Source organism: Sorex araneus, chromosome 2 (genome assembly GCF_027595985.1).
Source record: "Sorex araneus isolate mSorAra2 chromosome 2, mSorAra2.pri, whole genome shotgun sequence".
NCBI classification, from domain to species: domain Eukaryota; kingdom Metazoa; phylum Chordata; class Mammalia; order Eulipotyphla; family Soricidae; genus Sorex; species Sorex araneus.
In genome coordinates, this window is record NC_073303.1 from 105,212,386 (window position 1) to 105,233,905 (window position 21,520).

The 21,520-nt window shown below is 48.1% G+C and overlaps 1 protein-coding gene across 1 annotated transcript in view; it reads right to left on the bottom strand.

Annotated features, from left to right (window-relative positions):
• The window catches only part of ZHX2 (zinc fingers and homeoboxes 2), a 164,239-nt gene that overhangs the window by 13,942 nt on the left and 128,777 nt on the right, over nucleotides 1–21,520 (bottom strand). The window lies entirely within an intron of this gene.

The following is a 21,520-nucleotide window of genomic DNA, read 5'->3' on the forward strand; positions in this document are numbered from 1 at the left end:
GAAGCAAAGACCAAAAGCTAGTCCAGACGGAAGCAGGGTGACCGTTCACTTAGACACAAATGGGGATGGACAAGCAACTAAGATCCTGAGATCTTCAGTGACGCGTGGGATACTGTTTGGAACGTCACAGCTAACATGCTGCTGGGTTTCAAAGGTGGTATCTCTTGTGGGGGACCCACACCCCACAGTGCAGAGGGTGACACCTGGCTCTGTGCTCTGGGGTTGCTCCTGAGTGCCCTTACCCCTATGCTATCCGCAAAACTGCTTTTATTGATGATGTCCCAGAAGCAGCATGCTTACCTGGGGCAGCAAGTGCAATTTAGTGGGCATTGGAAAATGGACATAAACATGTTTTTGTTTTTTCTTTTTGCTTTAGTGGGGGCACCTAGTGGTGATCAGGAAGGACTAGATATTATCAGGGATTGAATTAGGAGCCTCACACATGCAAGGCATATATGCCTTACTCCTTGAGCCATATCCCAGAACTGAATGTTTTGTTCCATATCACCAAAATAAACTCAGTGCAGAAAATCCAGAACATGCATCAAAGGATAAAGAAAAAAAAGCCCAAATATTACAGCTCCTACATGTCCTTCATTTCACTTGAGCAGTTTCCATTTTCATAAACGTTGGGCAATAACTAAAAAATGACCGATGATAGCATATTGCAGGGACATACTATAGATAATATATTTAGTCATTTGACTTTTGTTGGTCGTGTTTTCAAGTTTTGACTTGATCAACAAAATTGAAGCCACTATCCTGAGGCTTTACTTCTGGTAAATAACTTTGGTTGAATGCTTAGAAGTAGAAGCACTGAACCAAAGAACATTTCAACTTCCCTTCACTCACAAGGCCGAGGTATTATTGTTATTATTATTATTATTATTATTATTATAACCAATTGGCCTTTCCCCTGGGTGTGAATGAGAAGACTCAACTTTCCACTTAGCCTACGTAAGATATCATTAATAAGAGTCTTGCAAGTTAGAGGAGAAAACTGTTTTAACATGCTTTTTTGCGTTGCTAATAAGGCTGAGCTTTTTTAAGAGACTTACTTGTCATTTATATTTTTTCTTTGTGAGTTTTCTATTTATGTTCTTTTTTTTGTATTATGGTACTCTGCGATTTTATTATTAATTTTCCAGAGTTCTCTCTATATTAAGAATATTAGCACTTAGCTATATTTGTTGAAAAAATGTTACCAGTCTTTCATTTACCTGTTTGGTTAGCATATGGTGTTTTTCAGGTTTAATATGAAGAAATTAAGATTTTTAGGCAGTAGACTCGTGAACCTTTACCCCTTGTGTTTTATTTTATTGTGATTTTATATTTAGAAAGTTATTACCTGTCTTTAAAAATTATTTATTTATTTATTTTTTAATTAGTGAATCACCGTGAGGTACAGTTACAGGCTTAAAGACTTTCGTGCTTTCATTTCAGTCATACAATGATTGAGTACTCATCCCTCCACCAGTGCCCATTTTCCACCACCAATGGTCCCAGAATCCCTCCCACCACTCCGATTACCTATCTTGATAGCTGAGACATATTTTTCTATTTTCTTATGAATGTTTAGCTTTATGGTTTTTTTTTTTTTTTTTTTTTTGCATTTTTGGGTCATACCTGGCGATGCTCAGGGATTACTCCTGACTCTGTACTTAGGAATAACTCCTGGCGGTGCTCAGGGAACCATATGGGATGGGATGCTAGGAATCAAACCAGGGTCGGCCACGCACAAGGCAAATGCCCTATCTGCTGTGTTATCGCTCCAGCCTCGCTTTATGTTTTTTTTCTTTTTGTTTGTGTTTTTCTTTTTGGGTCACACCCAGTGATGCACAGGGGTTACTCCTGGCTCTGCACTCAGGAATTACTCCTGGCGGTGCTCGGGGAACCATATGGGATGCTGGGAATCAAACCTGGGTCAGCTGCGTGCAAGGCAAACACCCTACCTGCTGTGCTATTACTCCAGCCTCCCTGCTTTATGCTTTTATATTTACATCTGGACTTGAACTGATCTTGAGGGAAGCTGAACAATACTGTTTTTACCCTCCATGATTTCAACAGCAGGCAGTGTATTTTTTTCTCTCCTTCCCACTAATTTATAAAATCACTTTTATTATACACTAAATTAAAAAATATATATACTATGCTTGCTTCTGGTTTTTCAAATCTCTGCCTCTGATCTAGCTATTGAACTCAGTTTTTTTGCATATTTGAGCAATGATTTTCAACCTTTTACACCTATGGGCTGGCACCAGCCCAGGGACTAACAGATGAAATGAAGGGATTTGAAAATGTTCCAGTATCTGGGAAAGTGAATGTTATCCCATCACTCTTCTTTTGCATTTTGAGAAAGTTTTGGGTTATTTTGGTCACCAGTTCACACAAGCCTATCTCATAAATCAGAATAATCTGTAACATTAAAAAAAAGACCTTGTTAGCATATTGAAGAGGGAGGGCTTCAGAAATGACTCACCGGGCTGAGCACATGTTTGGCTGTAGGAGGCCAGACTAGGAAACCAGTGGGCTGGGCCACTTAAGCATCTAAAGGTATGGACGGATGGGAAGGAGGTTCTTGCCTTTTGTGGCTAAAGGAGGAGGGAGAATAATTTTGAAATAAGACCAGCTGACATCAGGAGGAGGAGGGAAAGAGAGGAGCCAGTTCATCACTCCATGCCCCTCCCATTGCCCCGGGTTGGGGTCCCTTTGGTAGAAGGCTCAAGGGCAGAAGTGAAGAATTTTTTTTTTTTTTTTTGCTTTTTAGGTCACACCTGCTTATGCACAGAGTCACTCCTGGCTCTGCACTACGGAATTACCCCTGGCGGTGCTCAGGGGGACCATCTGGGTTGCTGGGAATCGAACCTGGGTCAGCCACGTGCAAGGCAAACACCCTACCCACTGTGATATCGCTCCAGCCCCAAGAAATCATTTTCATAAGCAGTTCTCTGGGGCCCTGGGTGTGGGATCCAGGCTGTGATGCTTGTGAGCAGAACACATGAGGGGACTCTCTCTGTGTGAATCCAGGACGCTGGGACACTTGTATTTTGTGTTGGGCAACTTCATCAGAAGTTGGTAGGGGATCTCCGTGGGTTACTGGAGAAGACAAGAAAGCAGGAAGGATCCATGTTGTTTCCAAGTCATGCCCAACTTGACATCTTCTGTTCACTGCTAAACCTTGGACTCCGGATCTATTACCATTGGCTGTTTGTTAATCCCTTCCTGACTATGTTTTTTCATATTACATATATACGAAGAGATCACAAGATCACATCTATTTCTTTCCCTCTGACCTCACTCAGCCTGACACCCTCCAGTTCCATCCATGTAGCAGCAGACTATGATTATCTTTTTTACAGTCAAATAGTATTCCATACACGTATATGCCACAGTTTCTTTACCCACTTGAGTATCTTGGACACTTAAGTGATTTCCAATCTTGGCTACTATGAAGAATGCTGAACATAGGAGTGTAAATGTCTTTTCAAAATAGTGTTTTGGTACCTTGGAGTAGATGCCAAGAATTAGAATTGTTGGGTTACATGGAAGGTCCATTCCTACTTTTTGGGAGTAGTCTCCATACTGTTTTTCACAGAGACTGAACCAGATGACAGTGGATTTCCACAAACAGTGCATGAGGTGAATCTTGGGATCTTTATTTCCGTTCCTCCCATAAGCTTTACCCCCTCCAGAGTCTTCATCTCCATCAACGGCTCTGACTTGGCTCACCTTGACCCAAAGCCTTTTCACCTCATCCTTCATCACTAACCCATCAGCAATTCTGTTGACTCTTGCTGTCACAATCCTTTGGGTACCAGACCATGTCTCACTCCTTCTGCCTCTCCCTGCCTTAGCTCCACTGTCATTTCCCATCTGGATGCCGACAGCAGCCTCTCCTGGGTCTCTTGCATCCTCCCTCCCCGGGGGATGTTTTCAGACAGTTCCCAGTTCTTATCAGTGATGTGCAGGAAACTCCATTTCTCAATAGACCTTTCCCTGTAAATGTCTCTAGGTCCTGGGGGGTGAAGGGGAGGACAAAGGGGTCAAACAAAGACCGACCCCAGAAATTCTTCTCCAGGCAGCTGTGATGGGGGCAATGGCTCTGTCCCGGGCCTCCCCAGGGAGGAGCCACAGGTGGTGCAGAATCAGGTGGCTCTCCAGCCCGAGGGGCTCAGCGGATGGAGTGAGTCCAGGTGCCCTCCCCGGCACATGGGCTGCTGTCTCCGGGAACCGCGTGTGCCTGCCTACAGGCTCCGAGGGGACTTGGCTTCTCCGGGCAGAGCCTTTCACTGAGCTGTCAGAGCAAATAACAGGACTGTCTCCCAGCTTTCAAAGGAAACCTCTTAACAAGACATCAAAGCCAAACGGATGCTTTCAGCTTTGCCAGATCTTCTGATGGAGCTCGTTACAGATTCCGCCCTATCTCATCAAGGGTGTGTGTGTGTGTGTGTGTGTGTGTGTGTGTGTGTGTGTGTGTGTGTGTGTGTGTGTGTGTGTGCGCGAGGATGAATGATTGTTTCTTCTGAAAAGTCAAAGGGGGATCTAGGAAATTCTCAAGTTTTTCCAGTTCTTCTCTTATTTGAAATCTAAACTTGAAGTTGGGGGTGGTCCCATTTCATGACTCTCGGACCATCAGATCAGATACCACTTGGAAGAGATACCCGTTCCTGAGCCCCAGTCCAGATGTATTCAATCCGAACATCTAGGAATAGGCCCAGTTAGTCTCTGCAACCTCGACTAAAAGGCACCTCTTGGGCTCCTGACTCAGAGGCCGTAGGACGGAGACCAGCTCTGAGCCCTGCAGACAGTAAGGTGAACCGACTTCTCTGCTGAAGCTGGAACCAGAAGCCACCAGAAACTTTCTTTTTTTTTCCCCCTAGAGCAAAATGCCCATTCCCAGAAGGGCTGAGGATTAGGAGTGTGAAACAGAAATGGGCGAAGAATTGCATATGATGATGAGTCCGGAAAGGAGCATTTCAAGTGCTCAATAATGCAATCTGAGGCATCTTTAGAAACGACAGGATCCATAACAGCTGACTGCTGGCTGGGGGAGGCGAGCTGTAAGAAGCTATTTCCTGTTCGCCGTGTCTGTGTTTAACTTTTATTGCTCAGTTGCTCAAACACATCATGCTTGCTGCTCTGGTTAATGTAGGCAGGGTGATGCCAGTTACAAGCATCATTTTATTCTTTCCCCCACAACCTGACAGGTGGCTAGGATGTCTATTTCACAATGAGGGAAACTGAGGCTCGGAGAAGTTATGCAGCTTACTGAATCAGGAGAAGCTCCGAGAATACTGGCCTGACATGCCCCATGGGGAGTCTCTGTGGCACACGGGCTGTTAGTACTCATACTGTCATCCCCTGAAAAATTAGATTTCTCACAAATCCAAGTGGTCTCCCTGTCTGGCGAGTGTTCAGGTAGATTCTAAAGGAACCGTAATGTCAATTTTAGGTAAGAAAATTTGGGGCGACATCTGGAGCTGTTCAGGACTTACTTCTGGCTCTGTGCTCAGGGATCACTCCTAGCAGGGCTCAGGGATCACCATGTGCTGTGCTGAGGATTGAACTGGAATCGGCGGTGTGCAAGGCAAGAGTCTGAACCCCCATGCTATCTCTCAGGCCCCAGGAACTGTGATGTCTTTCTCAACTTGCAGCTCTAAGGTGCTCACGCACTAGGTGGAAGAAGCTCATTGTCTCCTCATCCAGCCCAAAGCATCCTGCATTGTCAGCTGATGAAAGGAAGCTGGTGCGCCCCCTGCGGCCCCCTCCCCAACTCCCTGCTCACTAGAGTGGCCCTGTCCTCAGGAATCCAGACTTGGAGTGGTCCTGCAACAGTGGGTAGGGGTGGTGACTTGAGAGGAGAGAGTCCACTACCCCCCCCCCCACCGGAGGCAGGCCCACCCTGGGCACCTGGGAGCCCAGAACTTTCTCATTTACACAGAAACACTGAATTCTGGAGCTCAGTTCTTGGCCTCTTCAGCATGGACGGACTTGGCCTCTGGCTGCCTCGCTCTTTCTTTTCTTTGCCTTCTTTCCTTTCCTCTTTTCTCTGTTTTAGGGCCACACCCAGGTTCCCCCCATCTTCCTTTTTTTTTTTTAACATCAGTGCCCACCAGCTGTGGGGAAGATAATAGAGGCTAGAAAGAGCATCTTCGTTGGACTCCTGCCTTGGTTCTTCCTAACATGTGAATCTGGCCTTCCCTGGGCACACTCAGGACACCCTCCTGACACAGGCCTCAGGCTCACATGGACCCGAGGACGCCCTCTGCTCTCCTGCCCTGCACATTGCCCTGATTCACCATGTCCAGCCTCGGCTCCTGCAACTGGAAAATGGGCTGCCCGCTCTGGTTCCCTCAGGGTGATTTTTGGGAGCAAGCTGGTAGGCGTGATGAGGACCCTGGCAGGGGGACACTGAGATGCCCCTTGCTCCTCTGTCTGCTGCCCTGGGATCACGCTCAGCCTTCCTGCACTGCCCGCCCCCCACCCCCCACCTCAGCCGCCAACCTCTGTGCTTACTACAGGAACCGCCTCACGTGAGGCATGTTGCTCCCGGACTTTCTCACTCACCTTCTGTTCTGGCCTATAGAATTTTCTATGCAACTGTGCCACAATCCCAACATGGTCTCCCTGTTCTAGTAGATTTGGCCTTGTTTCCTCCCGAAGAGATGAAGGTTTGTTTCGCCCCTGCCTCTGAGACAGCCCCACCAGTAGCAGGAGTCTTGCTGCTCCCCCATAATCGACCCCAGCTACGCATCTGCTTATTTTTGTTGGTTTTTTTCAGTCACACCTGGCTGTGCTCAGGGATCACTTCTGGCATTGCTCAGGGGACCATATGTTGTGCCAGGGATGGAACCGGAGCTGGCCTCATGTAAGGCGAGCGACTCCCCGCCCCCTTCTATTTCTGTCAGGCCGATCCTGACAGAAACTACTATTTCTCAGTTTCTGTCAGGATCAGCCATGAGCTCAGGCGGGCTAGTGGGCTACCGTACCACGCCATGGGGGAATCTGTGTGATAACTGGGTTGAGAGACGCAGTGAGTTCTAGCAGCACCCCACCGAATACTGCTCTGCCTGCACCCTGCAGCCGTCTGGACGTTTCCGTTGTGTCACTCCGCTTAAGCCGGTTTGATGGGTTTTCTGTCAGCTGTAACTAAAAACGTCTTGAAAGAGTTTCAGGCCAGTTGCCTCACTGCCGTCATTTCTTTCCAAAAAAACTGCGATTCTCAGCTGTTTTCCTGTCACCAGAGACAAGTGAGGTGACACTCCTGCTAGGAACATTCTCCCCTGGGTGACCTGCCGTTGTTCTTGTACCCGCTTCACTCCCACAGTGGTCCCTCTCACACAGGGTGTCAGTGGGAGGAACACCGGCACAGGAATAACCTCCAGGCCCCGATACTCAAGGAAAGTCTTTTTCATTTCTGGACTTTATTCTGAATAAGCCATGCTCTCCCTGGATGCCATGACGAAACATCACATTTCTAAACCCAGATTTGATGGTGACAGGCTTGTCTCCAAAACCTCGCTGGGCATATTGAGAGCTGGCAGCGAGTGGCATTTTCACCACTTAATCCCACCGCCATGCCCTGTTCCTGCCATGCTCAGATACTCCTGGTATTTTTAAAAGGAAAAGATGGCAGAAGACCTATATAAATATATGTTTTTCTTTTTCGGAAACAAGCAGGGACCTTGGAAAAGAGAATGAGTACGGATGTAAATTCTTGTCAGTTCACCCAGCCATTCATTCATTCTTGAGAGCCTGCTCTGGGCACTGCCTTAGAGTTTCAGAGAATAAGAGATCCTATTCTTACTCTCCTGTTCCCTGTTTCAGAGATGGAGAAGGGAAAATAAATGGAAATCAAGAACTTTATATATATACATATATATTTCTTTTTGGGTCACACCCGGTGATGCACAGGGGTTACTCCTGACTTTGCGCTCAGGAATTACTCCTAGTGGTACTCTGAGGACCATATGGGATGCTGGAATTCGAACTCGGGTTGGCCGCATGCAAGGCGGTGTGCTATCGCTAGCACCCTACCTGCTGTGCTATTATTACTCCAGCCCCTCAAGAACTTTATAGAGAGTGGTCGGTGGTCTGCAGAGAGTCATGATACAGATGACATGAAGAGGAGGTGCTAGGGACTGTGGGGCTCCCTTCACCCCTTCACTGAAACAATTAGAAAGGCCCTAGATGGGAGCATCCTAGGAGGAGGTACGGCATGATACTGAGTATTAGTGAACAGAGTATTAGTGGATTTCTTGTGATAAATTGTGTTCCTGGCAAAATAACTTTCAGATTTTTTTTTTGGGTTTTTGGGCTTTGAGATGCTTAGGGGTTAGTCCTGGCTCAGCACTCAGGAATCACTCCTGATATGTTCAGGAGTTTGGGGACCATATAGGATGCCAAGGATTGAACCCAGGTCGACCACATGCAAAGCAAATGCTGTACCCACTGTACTGTTGTTCTGGCCCCTAACTTTTCATTGCTAATATAAAAACAAAACTCTTTCATGGTAAAATCATGGCAAACCCTCTTTCTTTTCTCCACTTAGGACAATTCAGGGACAAATGAACATGAGAAAAGAGTTCCAAATAGCCCTGCTAAGAGGAGAAAAGGAAGTCATACACTTGTTCAAATAAAATATAAGAAAAAGGTTTTGTCCTAAGCAAAAAGGTTTCAAAAGTTGGAATAAAAACAAAACTACAACATAACATTTGTTTTTTCGGGGGTGGGGGTGGGTGAATAGTCAAAGTGAAGCAATTCCCATGGAGAAACCCTTCAATTAAGAAGGTCCACAGCATTGGAAAACTCTATTTTTTTTTAAAAAAAATTCTGCTTAATTTTATTCTTGTAGGTTTTTTTTTTTTTTTTGCTTTTGGGGTCACACCTAGTGATGTCAGGGATCACTCCTGCCTCTCTACTCAGGAATTACTCCTGGTGGTGCTTGGTGAATCATAGGGGATGCCGGAGATTAAGCCCAGGTCGGCTGCATGCCAGGTAAACGCCCTACCAGCTGTACTATTGCTCTGGCCCCATTGACAAATTCTTAAAGGAGACCTGAGCCTGTCCAGCAGGCAAGGCCAGCCGTGAGATTCGGGAGGGATGGAACACAGGTGTGGGGAGGTTGCACCATCTCATCGTTCCCTGGCAGAACAAGACTTCTACAGCCCATGTGCCTGCAGCACAGGGTGCAGTTTCTCCCAGAGGAGGCCTGTTAGGCTCTGCTGCCTGGCTGGGTTCAAAGGCATGGTGGAATCCAGCTGCTTTGGGTCAGCCCCTGAGAAGCCAGTTAGGAGAGTCTGTGGCCCCAGAAGAGTTGGAATTAGAATGGACTTCAATGGTTTGAAGGAAGATTTCTCTCAAGATGGCTTAGCTTTCTGACACTGGCACGCTATGTCACCACCCCCAAGATTTGGCTTCTTTATAAATCTGAAGCTAACGCTTCTCTCACAGAATTGGTAGGATGCTGGAATGACATGATGCTGCCTAAAAGGAAGGGAGTGATGTGAAGGAGAGCTTCTGTGCCGAACACATCATAAAGCAGAAATTAGTGTGGTAGGAAGAGTGAGACAAAGGTGAGGTGAATTTAACCACGAGATGGAGATGAGGCGCTTACAATTCTAGATCAGTGATTTCCAAAATGGGTGATCATGAGCCCTGGGTGTGCTGGAGCAATCCAAGGGGTGGGAGTGGATCCATTTTCGGGTACAATTCAGGGCACTTTATGTCTGCCTCAAGAAGGTAGATGTTTCAGGAGTGCACTGAGTGATTGTTGTTGTTGTCGTCTGAAAGGAGGGTGTTAGGTCAAATAAGTCTGGGAACCTCTGCCCTAGATCCAAGATGGGGTAATCAGGAGTTGTGTGTGTGCCCAGGCTCGTTCTTCTGGGCCTGGCTGGATTTGAAATCACTATTCTAACACATAGGAACATTTCTCTTTCCCTTTTCTCTGAGCAATAATCTTGTTCAAAAAAAAAAGAGGGGGGAGGAAGGCAACAAGATTAAGATGTGCTTTGAAGCAAAGTGGCTTTATTATTTTTGGGGTTAATTTCTGGTTCTATCATCTCTAGGGCAAAGCGACCTTTTTCTGGGTAGAAAGACTCAAACAGCAGATCTCCCCCCACCCCCCAGTACCTGCACACTCACTCACACACCCACCAACACAGAACACCAGGGCTGGGACAAAAGAAGGGTGGCTTTCTGAAAGCAGAAGAAAAAAAAAATCTTGCTGAGACACAAAGGAAAAAAGGAATCAATCCTTGCTTTATGTGTCACCTACATAAATAAATAACACGCTATCAAAGGGTTCAGATGGGTCTACTGTGATTTATAATCCATCAGATTCTGCTATCAAAACATTTAGAGAGACTGTGATCCTCAGGGATTTATCAGATTGACAATTCCGGGTGCAACCTTTTCATTTCCGCCCTTGCGGCTGATTCTCGCACGCACCCACCCTCTTCCTGGAGCCAGCAGAGGGGTGAGATCAGAGAAACGGGCTTTTCAGTAGTGACTTAGATTCCGTCTGCCTGGTCCCGCTCTCTGTTCCATCCCCCACCCTGCCCTTCAGCCCTCCAGCCCATCCTTTGTGTCCCCAAACCCCCCCCCCCCCACCGCGTTTCTCTTGAACCTCTTTCATCCCTCCCCAGAGACTTCCCTTCATCTCCAAGCTCGGAATAAAGGCTGGAGTTCCCTAGAGCTCTGGCATAGACCGGCTTCCATCAAGCCTTTCATCCAAGCCAGTACAATCCCAGGCAAAACCCACAGCCACCCGGACTTCACACGTTGACACTGGAGTGTACCACCAGTGGCTCACGCTGCAGCGTGGTTTAACTAGCACAAATTACAGCATCAACATCAACAAATCACAGTGTCAAACTACATCGCGGGGCTGGTTAGAGTCCCTGGAACCCGTGAATGTGACTTATTTGGCAAAAGAGACTTTGAGACTAAGTGACTGAATTCAAGACCTGGAGACGGAGAGATGACCCAGGTGGACTTAAATGTATGTTGTCTTTCCGAGGGGCAGAGCAGGTTTTGAGGACAGGAGGGAAGACCAGGAGATGCTGAAAGGGAGGCTGGAGTGAGGGACTCTGAAGATGAAAGAGGGAACCACAAGCCAAAGGATGCAGGTGCTCAGTAAGAGCTGGGAAATGCAAGGTTCTTTCCCAGAGCTGCCCAGAGAAACTGCCCCCCACACACCTTGACTTCAGCCCCAAATCAGAATTCTGTGAGAATAAATTTGTGGGTTTTTTGTTTTGTTTTGCTTTGGATTCTGGTGGTCCTCTGGACTTATGCCCAGCAGTGCTCTAGAAACTGTTATCTGTGGTGACAGAAACTGAGTCAGCTAGGAGCAGCCCTAAATTTATCCCCCCTTCCCCCCAGCTAATGCAAACTTATTACAGCAGCCACAGCAAAGGAAAACAGTGGATCTTGTGACCTTCCTAATAATCAACTTTTTGTTTGTTTTGTTTTTGGCTCACACCTGGTGATGCTCAGGGCTTACTCCTGAATCACTCAGGAATCACTCCTGGCAGTGTTTGGGGGACCCTATGGGATGCTGGGGATCAAATCCAGGTCAGCTGTGTGCACGCAAGCACCTACTGCTGTACTCTCTCTCTGGTCCTTCATAACCATCTTTTAAATTAGCTCCTGCCTGATTCCCAGTAGAAGCTGGAGGTCCATCTCCCACCGACCCCAGAACAGCTGGGGTGTTGTCTTTGGGGCAATGAGCAATGAACCAGAACCCTTCCCCAACGACACCCCCCCCCCACCCCCTGGCCCCAGCCCTATTGGGCTTTGATTCATGTGGCCTAGAGCTACTGCCCTTGGTTTCCATATAGTGGTCAGTGAGGATGTTGACGACTATCCCACATTTTAGAATGACAGATTTTAGAGAGCTGTGTAAGCACACATGTACCCACTCCAACCTTTTCCACCGAGACTGCCCCATCCAATGCATCATCATCTCGCCTCAGGGTTCCTTCAACTCCTCTCCTGCCTGGTCTCTTGGCTGCCCTGTCCCCAATCATTAATCCTACTAGAGAGCTGTGTTGTTTTTAAAAAAAAAAATTTTTTTTTTTTTTTGGCTTTGGTATTTGGACCACAGTTTGGTGGTGCTCAGTGGCTATTTCTGGCTCCCTGCTTGGAATAATCCCTGGTGGTTCTCAGGAGACCATCTGGTCTCCTGAGGGATTGAACCAGTGTTGGTAGGACACAAGGCAAACGTCTGAACCCTTGTGCTATATCTCTGGTTCTGTTTTTTGGTTTTAGTTGAAACCTCGCAGTATAGCATGGCATAGATTTCAGGTGTACAGCATTGTAAATAAATATACTATCAACTGAAATTCCATTTTTTTTCATTGCCAACTGAGACCCTTTAAGACAATTTGCCCTTTTGATAACCACAAATTTGGTCTTGCAAGCTAAAAGTTTTTTTTATATCTTTTACTTTTTAAATTTTAAACTCTGGCTTAATATGGCTTGCTTTCTCTCTAGATCACGGATGACTGAACTGACTTCGTGTCTATCTTCCTCTGCCTGGCTTAATTTCACTTTTAGGTCTGTCCAGGTAGTAATAAATGGTGGCACACCCCCTTTATTCACTTGCTTTTATAGCTGAGTAGAATCAGAATAAACTTTTCAAACTGCTGGCCCCCGGCCAAAGATGTGACTCATGACTCAGTGGTAGAGCACCTGCCTTCCAGCAATGAGGTGTGTCTGATGCGCCCCCAGGGCTCCCCCCCAACCCTCCTGCCAAGGACCATCCAAGTGGCATTGCCATTATCATCCCTGACACCGTTACTCACCCCCCTTTATTTAAACATGGTAGTTTTGCAAAGTTGTTCGTGATGATTTGTTACAGGCAATTAATATTCCAATGCCAAGTCCACTACCAGTGGGACCTTTCCTTTACCACTGTCCCACTACCTCCTCCCAAGTCTGCCCCCTTAGCAGGCACAAAATAATTTATGTTATATTGCTTGTTGCAACAAAATGACTAATGGAACTATCAAAAAATACTGCAGTAAAAGAAAATGTGTGCCTGATTTCCCCCCAGCCCCAACTCTCTAGGCCTCTTCCTACCTTTGCTTTCCTGCCTCCTGGTTTTCAAAGGTCACTTAAGGGGTGATGGCTTGTGGGAGGCTCTTAAAAACCCAGACAGTTCTGCCCAGGCCATAATACCCAAAAGGAAGGAAAGAGAGAAGGTGAAGGGGGGGGGAGAGAGAGAGACAGAGAGAGAGAGAGAGAGAGAGAGAGGAGTATAGTGTCTGCGATAGAGGGAAACTGAGGATATTGGTGCATTGGGGACATTGGTGCATTGGTGGTGGGAAATGTACACTGATGTACATTGGTGAAGGGACATTGTATGATTGAAACCCTTAATCATGAACAACTTTGTAACCGTGTGTCTAGTGGTGATTCAATTTAAAAATGATCAAAGAAAAAAAAGTAGGTGGTTAACATAGCAAAAGGAAAAACAAACAAGATTTAAAATCAGACCTATGAAATAGATTTTCTCAAAGTAAAGCAACTAGTAATTCAAAAAAGAACCCTGCACTAGGACAGCTCTGGATGGAGGCCATGAGGCGTCTGCTGCAATCCCTCTCAGAGCCCTGGGACACAGCTGTCATGCTGGGAGAAAACTCAAGAGAAGCACCCCTCCTCCCATGTTCAGAGCCATCACTTCACCTCCTCTCAACCAGCATTCCCAGATATTATGGAACAGAGACATGGCTGCCATCCTCTTGGGAACTTCTTGTTCTCAGAACATTGAGAGGAGCAGATTTCTGTCCCAAACTATGAGATTGAGTACAGCTAACCAGGATAGAGACAGACCGCCAAAGTACTGACAACAGTGCAAGATGCTGCACACCAGCTTTGAGCCCACCGTGTCATTCTACAGATGAATGAGTCTTGCAGGGAAAAGCCTGAGGTTGAAGCGGGACCCAGGCCTGCTGGGGTTGCCTGGCTGGTTTGGTTGACAAGAATTGACAGACACAAGCAAAACCACCCTTTCCCTCACTCCCACAGTCCCTTGTGCATATAGAAGAAAACTTGGCTAGAAGGCAAGAGACTCTTCTGAATATATAACACTCTGTGACTAATAGCTCTGGGCTGGCCACCAGACTAAGTGCTTTGCATGTTCTGATGACAATTTTGCAAAGCCTAGAAAGCAGGTATTTGATAAGCATAGGATCTGCAGGGGTACTGAGGAACATGTCCAAGGACTAGAGCTAGGTGAAGGCAAAGTTGGATTCAAACCCGGGCCCCAAGTCTTGCCATTTGGAATGACCCTCAGTTGGGTCAATGTGGGGATGATCTCTAGATCTCCAGCAAATGGGGGAGTGGGAAACAGGAGCCAGGCTGTTAAAGAAGGGAACAGAATTGACTCCAGTTATTCAAAATTTCTCCTGGAATTACTTCCGGGTCATCTAGTTGCCAAGAGGTTCCAGGCACCAACCTAAAAATCTCAAGCAGCCTCTCTATTTGCCTGGAGCAAGTACTATGAAAATGCCCTGCCGAGTTTTCTGCAATGCTGAGACTGATGCTGGATAAGCCCTAACATCTGCTGATTTTGTAAGTAGATATATTTAGTGGTGGAACAGTTTTTCTTCTAGTTTTGTAACATATAAAAAAAATCCTGCTTGTCCTATTTTTTCAAAAAAATTTTTTTTCTGTTTCCTCCTTCATTTTCTTTTTTTTTTTTTCTTCACAAGTGATGCTGGCATTCTCTCCATAGCAACACACTAGGAGACCAACTGCTTTGCTGCGAAGAGTCTCAGCAGGCCTCGGGAGGAGGGAGAAGGAGAAGAAGAGCTGGTTCGGGGAAGAAATTGCTAGAACTTTCAATGCCCAAATGAAGGCAGCCAGGGGGCAGGCTGCAGAAAGCCTTGTGGGTTTTGCTCCTAGTGGATCAGGATTCTGTCAGTGGTAGTCATTCCCTCCCAGAGATTCCTTTCTTCAAGTCGCTGCCCTTCTTCTGAAGACCTAGAGGGGGAAGCACCTCCTAGGTGACAACTTCACTTCAACAGAATACGAGACAGTGATTTTCACTCACCCTTTTCAAAAGGAAGGTGGATGCAGACCTTCGGGAACTGGGTAGAAGATGGGCAAGGAAAAGGCCCTCAGATCCCCCAGCGCCTGTACCCCTCCTTCCATCCTGAGGTTCCCCAGTGCCTGTACCCCTCCTTCCATCCTTGACATGGCCCCAAGGGATGGTTGCTCTTATCTCCACTTCTTTGAGGAAACTATGGGGAATCCAAGAATTGGAAAGTGCCTAATGGTTAACAAGGGCGTCCAAAGCAGAGTTGGTCACCGAGGCTGTGGTTTGGTGCTAGCCTCTGGGCTTGCCGGAGCTCAATGACCATGACCCAGAGGAAGAAAAGCCAGCAGCTACTGTCACTGGCAGGTGGAGTTTACCAGACTGTTCCATCCGACAGCCATCCTACCTCTCCTTGTTCACCCCCAAGAGGCGGCTGGAGGGAACTGGAGAGTAGGTGGGACCAAGTTGCCAGGTAGGTATATGAAAAAAAAAGTCTGAATAATATATCCCTACCTGGGAGCATGCTCATATAGTTGCAAGGAGCATTTGAAGCTTCAAAAAAAAATTTGGATTTTCTGCTTCATACATTTTCAACAAAAATGTCTGTCTGGTATATAATGCATGCACATGTATAAGGTGGATATAATTATAATGTATATCTTATGCATTCTCCAATGATCTGAATTGTTACTTGCATTAAAAAACTTTAATTTAAAAAATTGGGAGCTATAGTTGGAAGCTATAGCTGGGGGATATGGCAGCTGGAATCCAGAAGGGATCACTTAGTCAATGATGGTTGGAAGAATCATTCGGGGTGGCAGATGTGTGCTGAAAGTAGATAAAGGACCAAACATGGTAGCCTCTCAGTATCTATCTTGCAAACCATAATGCCCAAAATGAGAGAGAGAGTGAGAGAGAGCGAGAGCAAGAGAGCGAGAGAGAGAGAGAGAGAGAGAGAGAGAGAGAGAGAGAGAGAGAGAGAGAGAGAGAGAATGGGGGAAATTGTCTGCCATAGAGGCAGTGGGAGGGTTGGAAAGGGGAGTGTAATACTGGGAACATTGGTGATGGAGAATGTGCACTGGTGGAGGGATGGGTGTTCGATCATTGTATGACTGAAGCTCAAACATGAAAGTTTTTGTAACTGTATCTCACGATGATTCAATAAACAAAAAATTGGGGGCTACCAGGGTGACCTGGCAGTACTAAGGAAACCATTGACCGGTCGCATGGGTCAAACCCTGGGCCGTGTGCATGCAGCTGTGCCCCCCAGCCCTTTGAACTATCTTTTCATTCACTTAATCATTACAGTCAGATTCAGAAAGTTGGTCTTGCTCCATCATAGGAAAGTTTGGTTGTATGATTTCAGACACAAGCTCCATTTCTTAGAAGCTGTGTAACCTTGGCAGTCACAGTCTTTTCATCTGTAAAACGGGAGAGTGTCATTCGCCTCAGAGGGCTGCACCCTGGGTAAGTGAGGCAATGGGTGTAGAACCAGTAGCTTGAATAGTAATTACTCCTGCCCTGTCATCTTTGGGGGGGAGTCTCCAAAGTGGTGCTCAGTAGCCAGAAGCCTCACAGGGATTCTAGTGGTAGCTGGGAGCCTCCGGCCCCCGCCTGGTAGGGCTCAGGACCCACCCAGTGCTGGGGTCAGAGATTTTTGGCATGGAAGGCCTATGGTTTACCCCTGCACTCCCTCTCTGGCCCAGTTATTTCATTTCTTAATCCAGGGGATGTTCAAGTATAGTGTTATTACACATTTAGCTTGTAACAGCTTGAAGTTAGTGTGCGATTAAAAAAAATAAAAAATATCGAGTAGGTAGTGAGCATTTAATATGTGCCAAATGAATAAGTGCATTGTCTCCCCCATATGCCGCAACAGATAATATTGAGAACCACCATCTTACTCACACAGTGCAATCAGCAAATTTTCAACAACTAGACTGTATATGGCACGCTGGTTATGAATTGAAGCGGGCCCGCTGTTTATCATATGAGGATATGTGAGGAAATTTAAGATGTGCACTTGGAGAAGTTAATCTTTAAGTAGGATAACAGAAGCAAACTGATGAAGACCGATTAGGGCATCAGAGAGTTGTGATGAGGGACTTTCCTGACAAGGTGGAGCCACCGCGGTGCCTCAAAGGACAGGAAGGACCGGATGTTAGCAAATGAGCAAAGGATGTTCTGGAATACGGAAGAACAACTTGGGCTGAAGGGGGTTAAGGAGCCTGGCCCAGCTTCTGCTTTTGTAAATAAACTCTTACTGGGAGCCAGCCGGCCAGGTCCAGGTCTGCCGTATACTTCAACAGCAGCATTCAAAAAATTGCCACAGAAAAAACTTGTAGCTAGCACATATCTGTGCCTGGGTCTCTTCCAGGAATGTAGGCTGATGGCAATCAGGCCAAGACACAGGTCTGAGCAAACTGTCTGCCGAGAGTCAGGCGAGAAGGAGTTTAGGTGGAAGAGGAAAAAGCAGGATGGGAGGCAAGAGGAGAAAGTGCCGAGGGTACTGTGGGTAAGAAGGGAGATTATCCAGAACCCAGAAGCCAGAATCGAATTCTGGTATCCAGAAAAGCAAAGAAGCATTATTGCTACTACTTCTAGGGAGGCGGTGTGTGTGTGTGTGTGTGTGTGTGTGTGTGTGTGTGTGTGTGTGTGTGTGTGTGTGTGTGTGTTTGTGTGTGGATGGGGGGGTGTTTGGGCTCGTGGGCATCTAGACCTGATGAGGAGGATTCTCAGTGCAGGACCTCAAGAGAATGTCCTGTTCGGGGCTGGGGAAGGCCCCTCTTGGAGCAGGGAGGCCGGGGCCTCCCACCACTCGCACCCACCCACACGCCACCCACCTCACCAGCTCTGACGCCAGCTGCTGAGCATGGGTGCGCAGGAGGGAGAGGCGAGCTGCTACCAGAACAGCGAGGCCTCTCGGGAAGCAGGCTGCATTAGTCAGACTGCAGCTTTATTCTCTCCTCTCCCATTCATTCCAAACGTCTTCAATGAGCGAGCTCCCTCCACCTACAATTCAGCGCCTCCATTCTTGAATTAAGCTCCAGCCGCTGCTCCAGGAAAACTGCGCTCAGCACAAATGGCTTTTTTGTAGGGTTGTGCCCAAGCACCACACCTGACTCCACTTTTGTCCTCACAGCTTTTGGCAGGGCTGGGGAACCTTTGTATGCTGAGGGCCAGTTGGACATTTATCACAGCATCTGCAGGCTAGACCGTGCAGGCAGATGGGCTGCAGGCGGCCGATGAGAAGTCCCGTCATGTACCAGGGACACGCCACATGCTTGTGTAGGCCCCACGCAGCTTGCAGAGGGATGTTCCCCTACTCTGGCCTATGGCGACGCCTGGATACTGGGGTGCTCAATAAAAATGTTGACTGAATGAGTAAAGTGACGAAGGTGGGTAGGACTGAGTTTCTCATGTAGGAACTGTGAAATTCCTATTTCTCTGTTTCTGCACCTGTGAAACTGGCCATGGTCTGACTTGGTCCAACTAAGGAGAGAACAAATGTATTATAGCACAGTGGGTAGGGCGTTTGCCTTGCATGTGGTCCGACCTGGGTTCGATTCCTCCGCCTCTCTCTGAGAGCACGGCAAGCTACCGAGAGTATCTCGCCTGTACAGCAGAGCCTGGCAAGCTCGCTGTGGCGTATTTGATATGCCAAAACCAGTAACAACAAGTCTCACAATGGAGACTTTACTGGTGCCCCGCTTGAGCAAATGATGAGCAACAGGATGACAGTGATACAGTAATTTATTTATCTATTTTTTTTGGGCCACACCCAGTGATGCTCAGGGGTTACTCCTGACTCTGCACTCAGGAATTACTCCTGGCAGTGCTTGGGGGACCATATGGGATGCCGGGGATTGAACCTTGGTGGGCCGTGTGCAAAGCAAGCAGCCTCCCTGCTGTATTATCGCTCTGACCCTGAGACAACAAATTTAATACCAAGCACTAAGAGCCGTGCCTGAGTTGAAGGAAGAACTCAATGGGTGGATGTTGGCCAGTAGTTCTTTTATTATGAGCTGGATGAACGCAGACAAGAGCAGCCGCATCCAGAGAGCCATGTAAGGGAAGAGAAAAGTGGAAACCATTTGAGTGAGGAGCCCCAGGAAGCCTGGACAGGTTAGACGTGGGCGTGCAGCACCTTCAGAGTGGAGTGCTGGGTGGAACCCTCATGGCTCCACCCGCCTGACCCCGGGCTGTGACCAGCTACTGAGGTCTGCCCTGAGTGAGGAAGGTGGAGGGATGGTGGTCGGTGCCAACTCCCCAGATTGGGCTACTTGGTTCCGCACTCACACACGTCAGGGCACATTTGGAATTCCGCAGGTCTGGCCCGCCAAGGCCCGTTTTGAATCCCGAGGCCTGTGGAGTTGTCTGGGAAGCGATGCATCCTTTGGAAAGGCACATCCCCCGGCTTGAGCAAACTGTTTGCGTCATCAGAAGAAAATGCAGCCCTGGCGGTGGCTGGGCGCCTGATCTTCATCGCCAGACCTCAAGGAGTTGTGCCTGGCTCCAGGACAGGGACAAGCGAGAGTGGATGGGGTTGTCTTAACCAAGATCTCTGCGTGCAGCCACTCTGCCCGTGCTCCCCGGCCACCATCCCCACCCCCGCGTGGCTGCTACTGGGGTGGCGGTGAGGGGAAGCTTCTGCTCCGCCTTGCAGCGGGTCACTGCCACGGTCGCCGCAGGTTGGAGATAGCACAGTGTTCTGGACGCTCAGGGAGACTGTGGCGTAGATGCTGTGTGATCCCATAGGGATGAGATCGGGTGGCCCCGTGGTGGGATGAGGGAAAGTTTTCCACAGGCTTCCAGAGTGAGAAGCATCCACACGTTCCCAAAAGACCACATGGAGGGGCTGGAGGTGCTCCTGGAGGCCTGCGATGGGGAGGGACACAGGCTAGCGTGTCATGACCCAAATAGGACTCCAGGCTCCCAAAGTCCTGGAGAGCCGGGGGCACAGTGGGAATGCCAGCTCCCAGGGCCCCGGGGAGGGGGCTGCCAGCTGCCTGGCACGGGACAGGCAGGCACCACCCAGGGACAGGAATGCTGGGAGAGGGAACAGACTGGGTGCTGTGACTGTGAGAAGACAGTGATGGGAGGTGAAGTTGCGGGTAGAGTGGGGAAGGCAGATCCAAAGGAGTATGGACTCAGTTCCGAGGGCTGGGGGGGGGGGCAGTCATCGAGGGGGATGGCACTCGATCTGCATGCAGCCGGCCATGATTTGATTCCTGGCATTGCTTATGGTCCCCGGTCCCCTAACCAGGAGTAGGTATGCGCCTTGCCTGGTATGACCCCCAAACAAAACTGTCACTGTCACTGTCATCCCGTTGCTCATCGATTTGTTCGAGCAGGCACCAGTAACGTGTCCATTGTGAGACTTGTTGTTCCTGTTTTTGGCATATCGAATATGCCACGGGTAGCTTGCCAGGCTCTGCCGTGCGGGAGGGATATTCTCGGTAGCTTGCCGGGCTCTCTGAGAGGGGCGGAGGAATCGAACACGGGTCGGCCGCATGAAAGGTGAATGCCCTACTTATTGTGCTATTGCTCCAGCCCCCAAACAAAACAAAACAAAAAATAAACGGACTCTGTTTTGTTCAGGGTTCTAGTCCAGGTTCCTTCTGAGAACTGGTTAAACGGCGGGATGGCTGGATGGGGAGGAGGAGAGAAGATTTAGGAGAGGGAAACAGCTCCTCTTTGTTCTGTTGAGAGCAAGGCGGGAAGGAAACCCATGCGGACTTTGTAAAGAGAGGGAAGCTGCCAAGCTTGCTCACCACAAAGAGAGCAGAGAAAGAACTAAGGCCGTGTGTGTACAAACACTCACAAAGCACAGCGTAAGAGACACATTATGTTTGCAGTACCGGATCTCAAAAAAAGTGCCTCCAGGTGGAAAAGAAAAAGAAAGAAAGAAAGAAAGAAAGAAAGAAAGAAAGAAAGAAAGAAAGAAAGAAAGAAAGAAAGAAAGAAAGAAAGAAAGAAAGACAGGGGAAAAAAAAAAAGGCACTGAAGCCCCTCTCCCCTGGATTGAAGCTGGAGGCACAAAGCGAAAGGGATGATTAGAGCATTCCCAGGATGCAATGCACTTCCTCCAGGCGCCCAGGGGGAAGGACCCCTCTTAGCCCGGGGCTCGCGCTCCCTTCCCAGCCTCCACGGCTCAAAGGACCACGGCTGGAAGAAGCACAGGCCAGGTCAGCCTGCCCGGTGGGGAAGCGGCCCGAATGTGCCTCCTCGCCTTGTTCTTGCCTGTCCTCGTCTGTCTTTGGAGCCTTGCTGAGAAGGAGGAAAACGGGGCCAAAGCGGAGATGAAAGAGTCTGTAATCTCATAAAAGAGCCAGGCGGATGCTAGACAGGCAGAGAGGAGCCAACCTGCCATTTGCACTTCAAGGAAGGCGGTTTGAAACCCACCAAGGCCAGAGGCTGCTCTGCCCTTCCTGCAGGGCCAGGGCTGGGGAGGGGCCACGGGGCCAGAGCCCTCAC